This window comes from Marmota monax, unplaced genomic scaffold, assembly GCF_021218885.2.
Source record: "Marmota monax isolate L192 unplaced genomic scaffold, Marmota_monax_Labrador192_F-V1.1 WCK01_AAM20220418_F8-fsc00187, whole genome shotgun sequence".
NCBI classification, from domain to species: Eukaryota; Metazoa; Chordata; class Mammalia; order Rodentia; family Sciuridae; genus Marmota; species Marmota monax.
Window position 1 is genome coordinate 2891051 of NW_026694837.1, and position 14763 is coordinate 2905813.

General features: G+C 42.0%; 1 protein-coding gene, 1 non-coding gene and 1 pseudogene across 23 annotated transcripts in view; all 3 read right to left on the bottom strand.

The window, feature by feature from the left end:
- Tjap1 (tight junction associated protein 1) overlaps positions 1–3603 on the bottom strand; it is a 26359-nt gene extending 22756 nt beyond the window's left edge. For 5 of the 22 annotated variants that reach the window (XM_058573208.1, XM_046426188.2, XM_046426190.2 and 2 more), the window contains exons 1-2: positions 2946–3313; positions 2661–2757 (exon numbers count right to left, since the gene is read on the bottom strand). The gene's annotated coding sequence lies outside the window, so the exon portion shown is untranslated. Of the gene's footprint in view, positions 1–2660; positions 2758–2945; positions 3315–3526 lie in introns of those variants that run through there. The other 17 variants (XM_058573210.1, XM_046426193.2, XM_046426187.2 and 14 more) reach the window with 8 other exon arrangements.
- Positions 3604–4989: 1386 nt separating this feature from the next.
- LOC124080349 (U6 spliceosomal RNA) lies at positions 4990–5098 on the bottom strand. Its single transcript, XR_006847662.1, has one exon. It is a non-coding gene; the product is annotated as a U6 spliceosomal RNA (small nuclear RNA).
- A 4615-nt stretch (positions 5099–9713) lies between these two features.
- On the bottom strand, positions 9714–14086 carry LOC124080297 (cytosolic 5'-nucleotidase 3A-like; annotated as a pseudogene).
- Between the last annotated feature and the right edge of the window lie 677 nt (positions 14087–14763).

Consider the following 14763-nt stretch of genomic DNA (forward strand, 5'->3'; position numbering starts at 1 on the left):
TTGGACTTTCCCCCCACAAAATTTTAAATTAACCAAAAAAAAAATTTCACTATAATATAGTTATACATCTAACCATCAATACAGTCAAAGAGGAACCAGGATATAATGAAACAAAAACAAAAACAAAAAAATACAAATTGGCATTAAGCATACTTAAAAGTCAACTTCACTAAGCAGGTTGCCCATAGTCCCAGTAGGAGGATGTTTAACCCAAGAGTTATTGGCTAGCTCAGCATCATAGCAAGACCCCATCTCAAAAAAAAAAAAGTAGCCTGGCACTGCTGGGCACTCCTGTAATCCCAGCAACTCTGGAGGATGAGGCAGGAGGATTAAAAATTCAAAGCCAGGGGCTGGGGATGTGGCTCAAGCGGTAGCACGCTCGCCTGGCATGCGTGTGGCCCGGGTTCGATCCTCAGCACCACATACAAACAAAGATGTTGTGTCCGCTGAAAACTAAAAAATAAATATTAAAAAATTCTCTCTCTCTCTCTTAAAAAAAAAAAAAATTCAAAGCCAGCCTCAGCAACTCAGTGAGACCCTGATTCAAAAAAAAAAAAAAAAGGCCTTGGATATATCTCAATGGTTAAGTGCCCCCTGGGTCCAAGGTTCAATTCCCTGTACAAAAAAAAAAAAAAAGATAATATCATACCAATCAAAATAAATAAATAAATAGTTCAATTGTTACAGCCAAATTGCCTGGGTTCAAATCTCAGCTCTGCCACTCATTAACTGGGTAACCTTGAGCAAATTCCTTAACTACTCTGTGCCTCCATTTTCTCATCTGTAAGACAGAGATAACAGTATCCACTTCTATGATTTATAAAAATTTGTTAAGACATGTAAAGTGTTCACAACAGTGCCAGACACACAGAATGTGCTTGATAAGCACCATTATTATCGCTCAGCTACAAAAAACAATTCCACAGCCTCACAGTTTCAAACAGGAAGTCACTGTCATTTTAACATCACTTTAAATAACTTAATAAGAATATTCTCGGGGCTGGGGATGTGGCTCAAGCGGTAGTGCGCTCGCCTGGCATGCGTGCGGCCCGGGTTCGATCCTCAGCACCAAGTACAAACAAAGATGTTGTGTCCGCCGATAATTAAAAAATAAATATTAAAATTCTAAAAAAAAAAAAAAGAATATTCTCACTACACACACACACACACACAAAAAAAAAATCTATACTATCCAAAAGCTGTGCCTCATCTCTCTAACATCAGGTTAGCAGCCCAAACTAGTACAGATCCTCCACAGAGACAGCAGGTTCAACCATGAAGTAAAAATTAGGATTTAGTTCTGACTATCATAACAATTAATGCTCATAACGTATCAGGCACTGATACACTAATGCATTCACTTGTTTAATGCTCACAATGACCAATGAGGTAGGTACTCTTACCCTCCACATTGATCAGTGAGAATCTGAAGCACAGAGAACTATGCAATTAATAAAGGATATATAGCTAAAAATTGCTATTAGAATTTGAACTGCACACTCTGGTTCTAGAGACAGTTCTCTTTAAATCTTCACCACACTGTTCCAGCTGATAACAATTTCCAAGGAGGCATCTACAATTGCCTTCATAAAAAGAAGGTTCTCAGTTTTTTAGAAGTGGAAGTGCAAGTAACCATCATCAGTTCTGCATATACCTAAAGGTTTTGAAGTTGGCTTAGTAATTGCGATTTGTGGTGTTCTGAATAAAACTTTGGTGGAGAGTGGGCTGTGCAGAGAGCAAGAGATGGTTAGTGAGGAGTTCTAGATCAAACCAGACCAATTGTGAAGCAGAAGCTGGTCCTGAAGCAGGCTCCAGTAAAAAGCCCACGCCGTGAGATAACTATAGGGCACCAATCTCCAACACCAAATCCTGTATCTCTCAGGTCATGTTTATTTCAGCTAGTAAAACTGAATTTTTTTCTTTTCTTTTCCTTTTTTTTTTTTTTAATTTGATGGAGATAATACAAAGAAAAGGAAAACTACTAGAAAGGGCAAGCTCCACAATCCGTTCCTTCCTTTACTTCACTGGTCCACCTGTAAAGCAAACCTCAAGGCATTTCGGGATAGAGACCAAGGTGATAAAATTCCCAGAACTTGACACAGTGCAGTTTGACCCCCTACCATAAGCACATCTGGGTTTCTTTTCCCTACTTCCAAACTGCCTTTCCCTCATCTCTAACAACACTCCCACCAATCCACTTCCCAAGGAATACAAATAACCCCTTCTTACCACAAGTGCAAAAGTAACATGTAGCAAGAATGAATTCAGGCCTGGCATGGTGGGGCATACCTGTAACCCTAGCAGCTCAGGAGGCTGCAGTAGGAGGATCACGAGTTCAAAGCCAGCCTCAGCAACTTAGCAACAAGGCCCTAAGCAACTCAGTAAGATCCTGTCTCTAAATAAAATACAAAAAAAAGGACTGGGGACATGGCTCAGTAGTTAAGTGTCCCTGGGTTCAATCCCTGGTTTAAAAAAAAAAGAATGAATTCAGGACCAACAGCAGGTACCTAAATGGTCAGTGAACAACATCAGTTGCTCCCCACCATCTGTTACCCACAAATCATTTCCAGGCAGAACGTCAAATTTAAGGTATTATGGGAAAACAGAAGAAGAAACTGCTCGTGTAGGAAACTGCTTGTGACAGGGATGTGTTACAATACTTTCAGCTTGTTCTTTAGGTCCTTGTCCAGATTTCCTCGCACAGATGAAGGCACTCAGGCTCAAGTCTACACCAACTCTCAAAAGGCAACCTGTGATCTAAGCAAAACACTAACTTAGGGACCACACACAAAGAACAATCTCTATAGAAGAGCAACCCTCTCAGATTAAATGATTCCCAGCATAAATCCAAGCCCATGGATCCTCTCCCAGAGAGTGTATCAGCCAGAAACTATCACTGGAGGACACCTTACCCGCTCTGGGATTGGGCTGGGGCAAGTCCCTACCTCTTCTTCTTTCCAAGCAGGCACTGTGATTTCTTCCAGTCCCTGGGGACCCTCAGTCTTCAGCTGAAATTGGGGCAGATGCTGCTACAGGAGCTGTGGAAAGGCTGATCTAAGCCTGGAAAAGGTCATTCGACTGACTTTAGTTCCCTCCTTAGCAAACTGTCCAGCATTCTCAAGAACTCTCTTCCACCCTTCTGCACTATTCCCCCTTTACTAGGAAGAAATCTTTCCCCTCCCACTGGCCTGGTACAGTCAGGCCTCGAGCCCATGCTCCAGGCTTCTTTATGCTCGATTAAGAAATTATCTTCCAGTTCTTGACTCTGTTCCCCATGACCTGAACCACACGTATTTCTGGCTCCTCCGCCCCAAACCCCTCCCTTAGGGCTGCCTCTGGATTCTAGGCCCCCCTCCCATCCGCCCCATCTCCTTTTTTTCCTCCACCTCCAATCTTCCTCCATTCCATCTCCTCTTCCCCAGCCCGGATTTAGTCCCTTTTCTGTCACTACTCCATGCTGGGGTCCTGCGTTATCCCGCTTCAACTCTAGCCTCCCGGGCCCGACTAGTCTAATCCCACAACAAACTTTCCGCCGCTGCCCGCTGCATTCAAGCCGCCATCTTGCCGCGGGGCAAGCCGGGTAGTGGCCAGGGCAGCGGGAATCCCCACGCACTAGGCGCCGTGCGTCATTGGGGGCGGGGCCGCGGGGCGGGGCCTCGAGCTGGGGACCGGGGACTCAAGGTGATGGGGAAAGGTGAGAATCTCCTAAAAGATTATCTCTTAAGAGACTGGGAATGAAGTCCTGTTGAAGGAGGAGTTGGGCAATAGGGGTTAAGACTGGTAATGGAAAAAGAATAGGCCAGGTGCGGGGGCGCACGTCTGTTATCCAAAGGATTTGGGAGGCTGAGGCAGGAGGATCCTAAATTCATTCCAGGCCAGCCTTGGCAACTTAGCAAAATAAAAAATAAAAAGGACCTGGGATGTAGCTCAGTGATAAAGCGCTCCTGGGTTCAATCCCTAGTCCCAAAAGAAAAAAAAAGAAAAAGAATAACAAGGAAGCACAGCCCAAAGATAGAGTGAGAAGGGCTGGTGGTGTAGGTCTGTGGTAGAGCACAAGTATGTTCATTCATTCGCCCAGTGTGTGCGTGTGTGTGTGTGTGTGTGTGTATGTGTGTATCACACACACACAAAAAAAACTCTGTGTGTGTGTGTGTGTGTGTATTTCTGGTATTGATTTCTCCATCATCCAAGGGATGAAGTCAGCTTTTTAGCTTGGCACAGGAAAATTCGCAGGACCCAGCCTCTTCTACTTTCATCAGCCTCATTTTCTCTCTCTCCCAAGAACTTCCCTCTGGTGCTCCTTTGCTCCTTCTGCTTGACATTTCTAGCAATTTGCACATAACTGTATTATGGCTGCCAGGTGCCATAATCATTTATTGACACACTGTATCCCTTTTGCTGTGCCATTTCTTCAGGGCAAAAACTATGTCTGGGGGCGAGGGTGGCTGGGGGTTGGGGCTCAGTGTTAGAGCGCTTGCCTAGCAAGCAGGAAGCACTGAGTTCAATCCTCAGCACCAATGAAAAAAAAATAAATAAATAAAATTAAGGTATTGTATCCACCTACAACTAAAAAATATATATTAAAAAAAAACTATGTCTTCGTATTCTATAGCAGATGCCTGGCACACAATAAATCCTTAATGAATAAATAGCACACTTTTCTGCTGGGGCACTAAGCATATCTCTGCCTCAAGAGTCTTTTAGGTTGCCTTTCCCTGTGACCAGAATGTTCTTGCTCTAGGTATTCACTCCCATCTATGTCTCTGCTCAAATGTCACCACCTCAGAGAAGCCTTCCCTGGCCACTCACTCTAAGTCAGCATACCCAGACATTCTCCCTTACCCTGCTTTAATGTTTGCTTTCATAGCAATTATAACCTAACATCATATTATTTTTTTTCTTTTTTTTTTAAATTTTGTATTGTTGGTTGTTCAAAACATTACATAGTTCTTGACATATCATATTTCACACTTTGATTCAAGTGGGTTAAAAAATATGGAACGCTTCACGAATTTGCGTGTCATCCTTGCGCAGGGGCCATGCTAATCTTCTCTGTATCGTTTCCAATTTTTAGTATATGTGCTGCCGAAGCGAGCACAATTAACATCATATTAAATATTTCTTTGTGGACCATCTCTTCCAATACAATACAAATTCCAGAGGTCTGAAATTTTTTCTTACCATATCCCCAGTATCCAAAACAATGCCTGGCATATTAGGTACTCAATAAATATTTATTGAATGAATAAATGGTTTGGAAGTGGGTGATTGAAAGATTTTAGTATATAGTGGTGGGAGGAAGGGTTGAAAATACTATAAAATAAAGAAATGCATAGATAAAAGTAAACTGGCTTCTAAAGCAGTACTTGGCCCTAGCAGGAATGGTAGCAAAGACAGGCCCCAAGTTTAACAAAAGAGAACGTGAGATGAGAAGATGTGAACCAGGTGGAATTCTGGTCCTCAGTCCTCAGGGAGCAGAGCTTCTGGGAAAGCCTCAGGACAGCAACCAAGCCAGGTAGAAGAAAGGGGGAGGGCTGGTGGCAGAGGAGTTTACTCAGAACTAACAACAATATCCACCCCAAGCCCAGGCCTCTCTTGACCAGATGGTTCCGGTGAAGTGTTTGCATCTGTCCCTCCATAAATTATCTAGTGCTCCCTCCTGCCTGTCCTCTCCAGTGACAGCCGGAACAATTGCCCAGGAATTCCATCTGCTCCTCCTGTCCCTCTCCCCTCTGCAGCTCATCAACATTTCAGAGCACAGAGGTATCCCATTTCCCTTAGACTAGGGATGGGAACTAGGTCTGTCTCCTGCTAGAGCTGTTTTCAACACATACAAATAAAACCTCAGCAGAGGAACTCAGATCCCCCAAGGATAGACTATCCCATCTTTATTCCCCATCCCATCCATGTTTTCCTATCCCATATATCTTTTTAAAAATTAACTTAAACCGGGTGTGCTGGCTCATGCCTGTAGTCCTAGCTACTCAGGCAGAAGGATCACTTTAGCCTAGAAGTTTGAGATCAGCTTGATCAATTTAGTAAGATCTTATCTCAAAAAGAAAATTATTAAAATTACACTAAATAAATCAATCACATGAGTTCTTGTAGAGTTTAAAATTAAGGTTCTCAGGAGCTGGAGGTGTAGTTCCATAGTAGAGGACGTGCTTAGTTAGTATGCACAAGGTCCTAACTTCAACCCCCAGCACCAACAGCACCAAAAAAAAAAAAAAGATTCTCAATTATATACATCTTTTCCCCAGAAACTTCCTATTGAGTACTCTCAAAATGTGACAGTCATTATAAGAATGAACTTTTTAAAAAAATTAACTGAGGGCTGGGGATGTGGCTCAAGTGGTAGCGCGCTCGCCTGGCATGCTTGTGGCCTGGGTTCAATCCTCAGCACCACATACAAACAAAGATGTTGTGTTCACTGAAAATTAAAAAATAAATGTTAAAATATTCTCTCTCTCTCTCTCTTTAAAAAAAAATAAAAATAAATAAAAAATTAAAAAAATAACTGATTTTTTAAAGTTTAAAAATAAAAAATTTTAAAAAGGAAAAATAAAGAAAATAAGACCACAAATTCAGATATTTTGGTTGCAAGAGACATAATCATTTGAAGCCAGGAGGCAGACCCTCTTCTTATTTGTGACCTTGATTAGAGCTGCTGAACCTGTATTCATGGTTGTTATGAAGATGATTTCAAAACTTCAAGAGGTGATAACTTAGTCTACTTCCCTAGATTTAAATTATACACATTTCCTCATTCTTCTATTAATAGATGTTCACAGCTGCCACTCTGGTAGATGAGCTTTTATTATATGTAATGTCTTCTTTTTTTTTTTTTGTAGTACTAGGAATTGAACCCAGTGGCACCATATCACTGAGATACATTCCCCTAGTCCTTTTTTATTTTTTATTTTGAGGCAGGGTCTTGCTAAATTGTCAAGATTGGCCTCAAACTTGTGATCCTCCTGCCTCAGCCTCTGCAGTAGCTGGATTACAGGCTTGTGCCACTGCACCTAGCAATCATACTTATTTTAGGTACCTAGAACAATAGTCAAATTCAGACATAGAAACAGAATGCTGGTTGCCAGGGGCTGGAGGAAGGTGAATGAAGATTTAGTGTTTAATGGGTACAGAATTATAGTTTGGGGGGCTGGGGATGTGGCTCAAGCGGTGGCGCGCTCGCCTGGCATGTGTGCGGCCCGGGTTCGATCCTCAGCACCACATACAAACAAAAGATGTTGTGTCTGCCGAGAACTAAAAAAGAAATAAATATTAAAATCTCTCTCTCTCTCTCTAAAAAAAAATTTAAAAAAAAAAGAATTATAGTTTGGGAAAAAATTCTAGAGCTAGAATAAAAAAGCCCTTAGAGGTGGGTAGTTCTATGGTTCCTCTCTATGCTATATCAGAAGGGCTTCCTTCCCTCCATTCCAGGTCAGTGCCTTAGACTTGGCCTTGAAAGTATGTAATGTCCCATAGACTAAGCAATTATATATACACTAAAGGTAAGAATAGGAGACCCAAGTCCAGAAGCTTCAAGTAAACCTCCTTTAGCAGCTGCCAGAAGGGCTGGAGCAAGAGACACCTGTGCCTTTGCTGCCTCAGCTCCCTCTCATCAACTCTGGGTAGTCCCAGGTGGGAGGGGCTTCACAAATGTGAACATTTGATAAAGTTTTGCTTCATATTAATGGTTCTGGATATGGGTGAATCTCTTATTTTTCTAGGTCTGGGCATATCTGTCTGCACATGCTCACAGATCCAAATGGACCTGTTGCCTCTTTTGACATTTCAGAAGGAAGCTATGTCACTACACACTAGTGGACACAGCCTTTTCCTCTACCATCTCAACTCACCTCCAATCAGTAACTACCCTAGTCCTTTCCTTGAGCAGGTATTTCCAGGTTCTTCAAGCATGGTATCCAGGCGTGAGCACGCACACAGTTGGTCCTGCCAACATACACACACACACACACACACACACAGAGTCAAAAGGTAGGAACAATGGCTGGGTTTGGATTTCAACTCTTGAGCAGCTGGTCCAACTCCTGCTGTAAGATAGGATGGGGGTGGAGGACAGGAAGCAACTACAAGGACAGAACTTTTGTTTCAGGACCCAAAGGCCCCTGTGCTGGCAGAAAGCCCCATTAAGGGTAGACTCTGGCTATGTCTGACTACCTCTCAGCGCTAGCTCAGCTCCTACCCTGGGGCCCATACTTAGGCTGTCCAGAACTGGCTTAGAGAAGCACTAACAGTATGACACAAGCAGGTAAATGATTGTCCCTTCTTGGTGAGGACAAAAGCCAGGTCTGCATGCCCCTGAGTCTCCAAGAAGTTGAGAGGCCACAGGTGCATCTGGTCTCTCTATTGATTTGGAGCTTGTGGGGTATGCCTGACCTATTAAATTGAAAAATGTTTGGGGTCAGGGCCTAGCACTTTTTTCCCCGTTTATATTAATTCATTCACTCATTAAAATAATACTTACTGAGCCTCTAGCACTAAGCTGGAGTCCCCTCCCAGCTCTTGCCCACAGTACTCACTATCATGCTAGGCTCTGAGACCAGGAGAAATATTTGTGGATGAATCAATGAATAAATGAATGACTCCCCTTTTCCCCTCTTCTTTTGTCTCTGCACCTTCATTTGGTAATATACAAAGTTTTTTTGTGTGTGTGAAAAGGAGACTGAGTAGGGAGGAGGGGAACTTGAGAACGTACCTCCCAGATGAGGAGTAAGGAGGCCAAGAGAGATGAGTCTATGTGGCTGGGGGCACTGGAGGAAGGGTTGGTTAACAGGTATTCAGAACATAAATGCTCAGAAAAATGGGGAATTGTGAAGGTTGGGGTGTTCTAGAGTATTATTGTTAGTGTTCATGTCTGGGATCAAAGCCAGAAATGAGCCTCCTATGTCTGGAGACTCTCCCCAAAAAGAGGCCACCATTAAGGGAAGCTTAGGAATATCCTAAAGTCAACAGGCTGCCAGTCCAAAATCTGTTCCCAAGTCCTCCAAAGAACAGCCACTAATTGTATACTGTGAAGCAGAAATTCCAGCCAAGAGTTGATAGGCATCAGCCAGGGGCTCTCCCACCACTGTTCCCAGTCCCTTTCCCTAACATAGCACAAGGATTAAACAGGGCCTCTGAGGCAGACATCCTGGGTTCATATCCAACTCTTCACAAATAACCAACGTTCTCTGCCTTAGTTTTCCCATCTGTAAAAGGCAGTTAAGCATAAATAGCAGTCAAGCATAGACAGACCCTCACAGAACTGTTTTGAGGGTCAAATAAGTTTAAGCACACATAGTGCTTTGTAGACCAATGCCTGGTATGTAGGATATCCCTGCATATCCCTCAAGGACCTTGAAGCTCAGAGAAGTGAGAGGTCTCCTAAAGATCACCCAGCTACAGCCAGGATTTGAAGCAGCTATTAGTACTCTTGCCTTGACATCAAACAGCTAGAAGAGTAATAGGAGTGGTTCCAGGCTGGGGTGGGGGTGGGGAGGTGGGGTGAGGGGATAACAATGGTGTGGCCAAATGTTTAACCTGAAGGCACACAGAGGGTACATGGAAGAAAAGGTTGGGCTGGGAGGTAAGAGACAGGGCTGAGGTGGTGGAATAGAACAGACCCAGGGCCATGGGAAAAGGAAGACACAACAAATCAAGGAATGGGAGAGTAGAGGAGTCTAGGATGGTCTTAAAGTTTTCAGTTTCTGTTACCCAAAGGTAATGGGGCCGCTGCCAAAGACAGGAGATGGGGTGTACTTGGAAATCTGAGAAGTAAGACAAGGCCCTATTTCCTGGATGATTTTTAAGTGGGGGAGGGGATGTGTATTAGAAAGTCTTGCAGAGCCAGAAACCTGCATTAAATGAGGCCTTTTATGAAAAAGTGGATGGATTCCCAAAGATACTGGAACAGAGACAGTTGCTAAGAGACAAGCCCCTGCACAGCCCAGAACAATCCAGCTCTACCTCCTATCCTTGCTTTTCTTGCCAACCCCCTGTCTTACTCCAGGGCAGGAAATCAACTCTACCAGGGATCCTCCTGTGCCTCAGCAACCCCTCACCTTAGCCCCACCCTCCTACCTCCTATGCATGAACCTCACTTTCACATAGACTCATCCTCTCCTCACAGCCCCCCCTGTGAGGGAGGGAGCAGGGCTGGTACTAATCTCCCCATTTAACAAATGGCAAACAGGCCTGAGAAGGTCTTAAGACTTTGTCAAGGTCATGCAGCCAGATTCCAAATCCTGTTCTATTGACTCAGGACACCACACTTCCACTTTAAGAGCTCTCAGGTGGCTGGGCATGGAGACACACTCCTTTAATCCCAGGGACAGGAGGCTGAGGCAAGGAGGATCACTAATTCTAGGCCAGCCTCAGCAACTTAGAGATAGACTCAGAAACTTAGTGAGACCCTGTTTCAAAGGAAAAAAATAAAAAGGACTGGGGATGTGTAGCCACAGTGGTAAAGTGCCTTTGGGTTTCATCCCTACTTTCCCCGCCCCCCCATAAAAAAGAGAGATGGTGCTGTCAGACAGCTTGAAGCCAGAGTTGCTCCCCTCCTTTTCCTCAGACATCCCTTAGTGTCCAAGGGCATTCGTTTTCTCTCTAGGTAGGATAATAACTGGATATTAAGGAGGCAGTGAAAATGGACGGAGAAGGATGTGTCAACATTACAGATAAGTGTCAAACATCAGGGCTGGAAACAGAGACCCTTGAGTGAACTTTGTTCTCAAGGGAAACTTAGGCCCAGAAAGAAGGAATCTTGCTCCACAGGATGCCTCTGACATTATGCCACTCCTTTTGGTCCAAACATCTATTGCTGTACATAACAAAACTTTATGACTTAAGACAACAATCATTTTATCATCTGTCAGATTTCTTTAGGTCAGGGATTGAGGCAGGGATCAGCAGGGCAGTTTTGAATTTGTCTTGCATGTAGAGGCAGTTCAAAGGTGTTTAGAGCTGAAGCAACATTGAACACCAGCTTCATCATCACTAGCTCTGTGACTTTGGGAAAGTCACCTAAGCTCTTGTATCCATCTTCTCCTTCCTTACATATAAAGCTGGAATAATAATTGCCTGTCTTGCAGGGGTTTGGAGAGGATAACGTGGAAGAGCATGACCCCAGTAAAAAAAAAAAAAGTTTTTTCCCCTTTTTTTTCTTAATATTTATTTTTTAGTTATAGGTGGTCACAATATCTTTATTTTATTTTTATGTGGTGCTGAGGATTGAACCCAGTGCCTCACGCAGGTAGGCAAGCACTCTACCACTGAGCCACAACCCCAGCCTCATGTTTTTCCCCTTTCTAGATTTTAAGAAAGCAGTGAACTCACTGATATCCTTAATCTCTCATCCTGCTCATAAAATGATCCAACTCTCAATAAGGATGAGAAACCAAGACAAGTGTACAATATGGTTAAAACAGCTAGGTTATAGCAATTAACAAAACCAAGTCTTTGCCCTCATGAAGCTGATAATCTAATAGGAGAAGCCAGTTAAAACATAAATATAGGGCTGGGGATGTGGCTCAAGTGGTAGCGCGCTCGCCTGGCATGCGTGCGGCCCAGGTTCGATCCTCAGCACCACGTACAAACAAAGATGTTGTGTCCGCTGAGAACTAAAAAATAAATATTAAAAAAACTCTCTCTCTTTAAAAAATAAAAAAAATAAAAAATGCTCCCAACTGGCCGTCACCTGGAGCACCTTTCCTTCAATTAAAAAAAATAAATAAATAAATATACCAATATATATGTCAGAAGCCAGTTAAAATATAAATATACTAATATATATGTCAGGTGGTGAAAAGTGTTATGGAGAAAAATAAAACAGGGTAAGGAACATACTAGTGGGGAGTGGGGCTACTATATGGGGTGATCAGTGAGGGCCTCTTTATTAAAATGAAATTTGAGCAGAAAGATGATTGAAATGAGGGAAAAGAAAGTATGAAAATACCTGGGGTTGAGCATTCCAGGTAGAGGGAAAAGATAGTGTAAAGATCCTGACCAGGAGCTTGGGTTGTGGCTCAGCGGCAGAGCACTCGCCTCGCACGTTTGAGACCCTGGGTTTGATCCTCAACACCAAATAAAAATAAATGAATAAAACAAGGGTATTGTGTGCAATGACAACTAAAGAAATATATATATTAAAAAAAAAAGATCCTGACCAAAGATCATGATTATGTGTTTAAGGATCAATACAGAGGCCAGTTTGACTAGGGGAGAGTGAGATAGTACAGTATCCAGGATAAAATCAGAAAGGAAATCTGACAGGGAGGGAGAAGGGACAGGAAAGGGGAGGAAATGTGAAATAAATTTGACAAAACTACACTACATGCATGTATAAATATACCATGATGAATTGGTGAATTCCATCTTTATGTAAACTTATAAAGCATTAATTAAGAATGAACAGAGGGAGCTGGGTTTGTGGCTCAGCAGTAGTGCACTTGCCTGGCATGTGTGAGGCACTGAATTTGATTCTTAGTACTGCATATAAATAAATAAAATAAAGGTCTATCAACAACTAAAAAAAAAAAATCATGATTGTTAAATACACAAATTAGTTTTCCTTTAAATCCTTTAAGGATCCCCTTTTCATCAAATCCATGAAGTTGGATACTACTTTGACATTTGGATGATAACCCCCAGCTTGACAGATAACTTCTTCTATTATATCACTGAGACAACTGAAAATATGAATACAGGGATACTGTGCTGTTGGAGATTATCAAAGAAATTCTCATATCCTTTCTTGACCATAATGTCAGATTCTGTCACAATTTCTTGTAAGTTTAACTTTTGGTATAGCACGTTCAGCAAGCAAGCCCTGTCATTTTATCATATAAGAGTACGTCTGTTCTACAGTAAGAACAGGATCAACTTCAATAGCACAATATTGTTGCTTCAATTGTACTTACTTTTTTCTTTCCCACATTTTTTATTGTTGCATTCTAGTTGAATAATGGTGGGATTTGTTGTTACACATTCATATATGCACACAATTATAACAATATAGTTTGGCCAATATTGCTCCCCTATACTTCCCCCCATCCTCCTCTCCCACCTTTTACCCCCTAGTCCCTTTTCTCTACTGATCTCCCTTTGATTTTTCATGAGATCTCCACCCCCACCTTTTTTTCCCCTTTTTTCTCTCCGTCTTCCACATATGAGAGAAAACTTGTGACCCTTGACCTTCTGAGTTTGGCTTATTTTGCTTAACATAATAGTCTCAAGCTCCATCCATTTTCCTGCAAATTACATAATTTTATTTTTCTTTATGGCTGAATAAAACTCCATTGTGTATCTATGCCACATTTCCTTTATCCATTCATCTCTTGATGGTCACCTAGGTTGGTTCCACAGTTTGGCTATATGAATTCTGCTGCTATAAACGTGAGTATGCATGTATCACTATGGTATGATGATTTCAATTCTTTAGGATAAATATCAAGGAGTGATATAGCTGGATCATATGGTATGATCCATGCCTAGTCTTTTGAGGAATCTCAATACTGATTTCCATTATGGTTGTACTAATTTACAGTCCCTGGACTGATTTTTTTCGGCATTCTTCTGTAATCAGTTTACCATTATCAATGAAATCTCGACATGTTAGGCATCTTTACCCTTTGTAGGAAAATTTACTTCATATCATATCAAAGACTGTTACAATCCAAAGTTTGCCGCTCCTTCTTTGTTAAGACCATAAAGAATTCTTCTACTCTTATAGGGTTCTTTTTTTTCTTTTTCTTTTTTTGATACCAAGGATTGAACTCAGGGGCACTTGGCCACTGAGCCACATCCCCAGCCGTATTTTATATTTTATTTAGAGACAGACTCTCACTGAGTTGCTTAGCACCACGCTTTTGCTGAAGCTGTCTTTGAACTCTCAATCCTTCTGCCTTAGCTTCTCAAACCACTGGGATTATAGTCATGCGCCGCCATGCCTGGCCTCTTATAGGGTTCTTAATACAAACTGAACTTTTCTTGAATTTTGGTATCATTTTGACATGTACATCCAAAGATTTGCTGAGGCTGGCCTCAAACTTGCAATCTTCCTTACAGCAGATTCTTGATTAGTCATTTCTTGGGTTTATGGCACACCTTCTCCCTTCAAGGTGAATATGTACTGGGCCAGCACCACCACTGGAAAAACGAGAGGCAATGTTTCCAGGTTTCGAGTCTTAGAATTTTGGGAGAACTGGCTCGGTAAAGCCCTTATATCATGCCCCACAGGCCACTTTTCATCAAAATTTTTATTTTTTTAGTAAGTTTATATTCATAAAAAAGTTACAAAGATAGTAAAGAGCGTTCCCATATATCCTTCACCCAATTCCTCTTAGTGCTAACATTATACATTACCATAGTACATTTGTCAAAACTAAGAAGACATGGTACCTTAGGATAAACTTAACTCCAGACTTTATTCAGACTTTGCAGTTTTTTCACTAATGATCTTTTTCTGTTTGATGACCCAATTTAGGATATCATATCACATTTATCTGGCTTCATTCATTGAATCAACCCTGGCTGCTGCATGATAATTAGAAGACCAACTAGAAAGCTGTTGCAGTAGTCTGGTCTAAAGATAATGGTAGTGTGGACCTTAGAGATTAAACTGAAAAAAGTGGTCAAATTCTGGTCATATGAAGACAGAACCAAAAAGATTTGCAGGATGTGGGTTGTAAAAGAAAGAGGAGAGTCAAACAATGACTCCAGGATTTAGATCTAAATAACTAGAAGCGGGCTGGGGATGTGGCT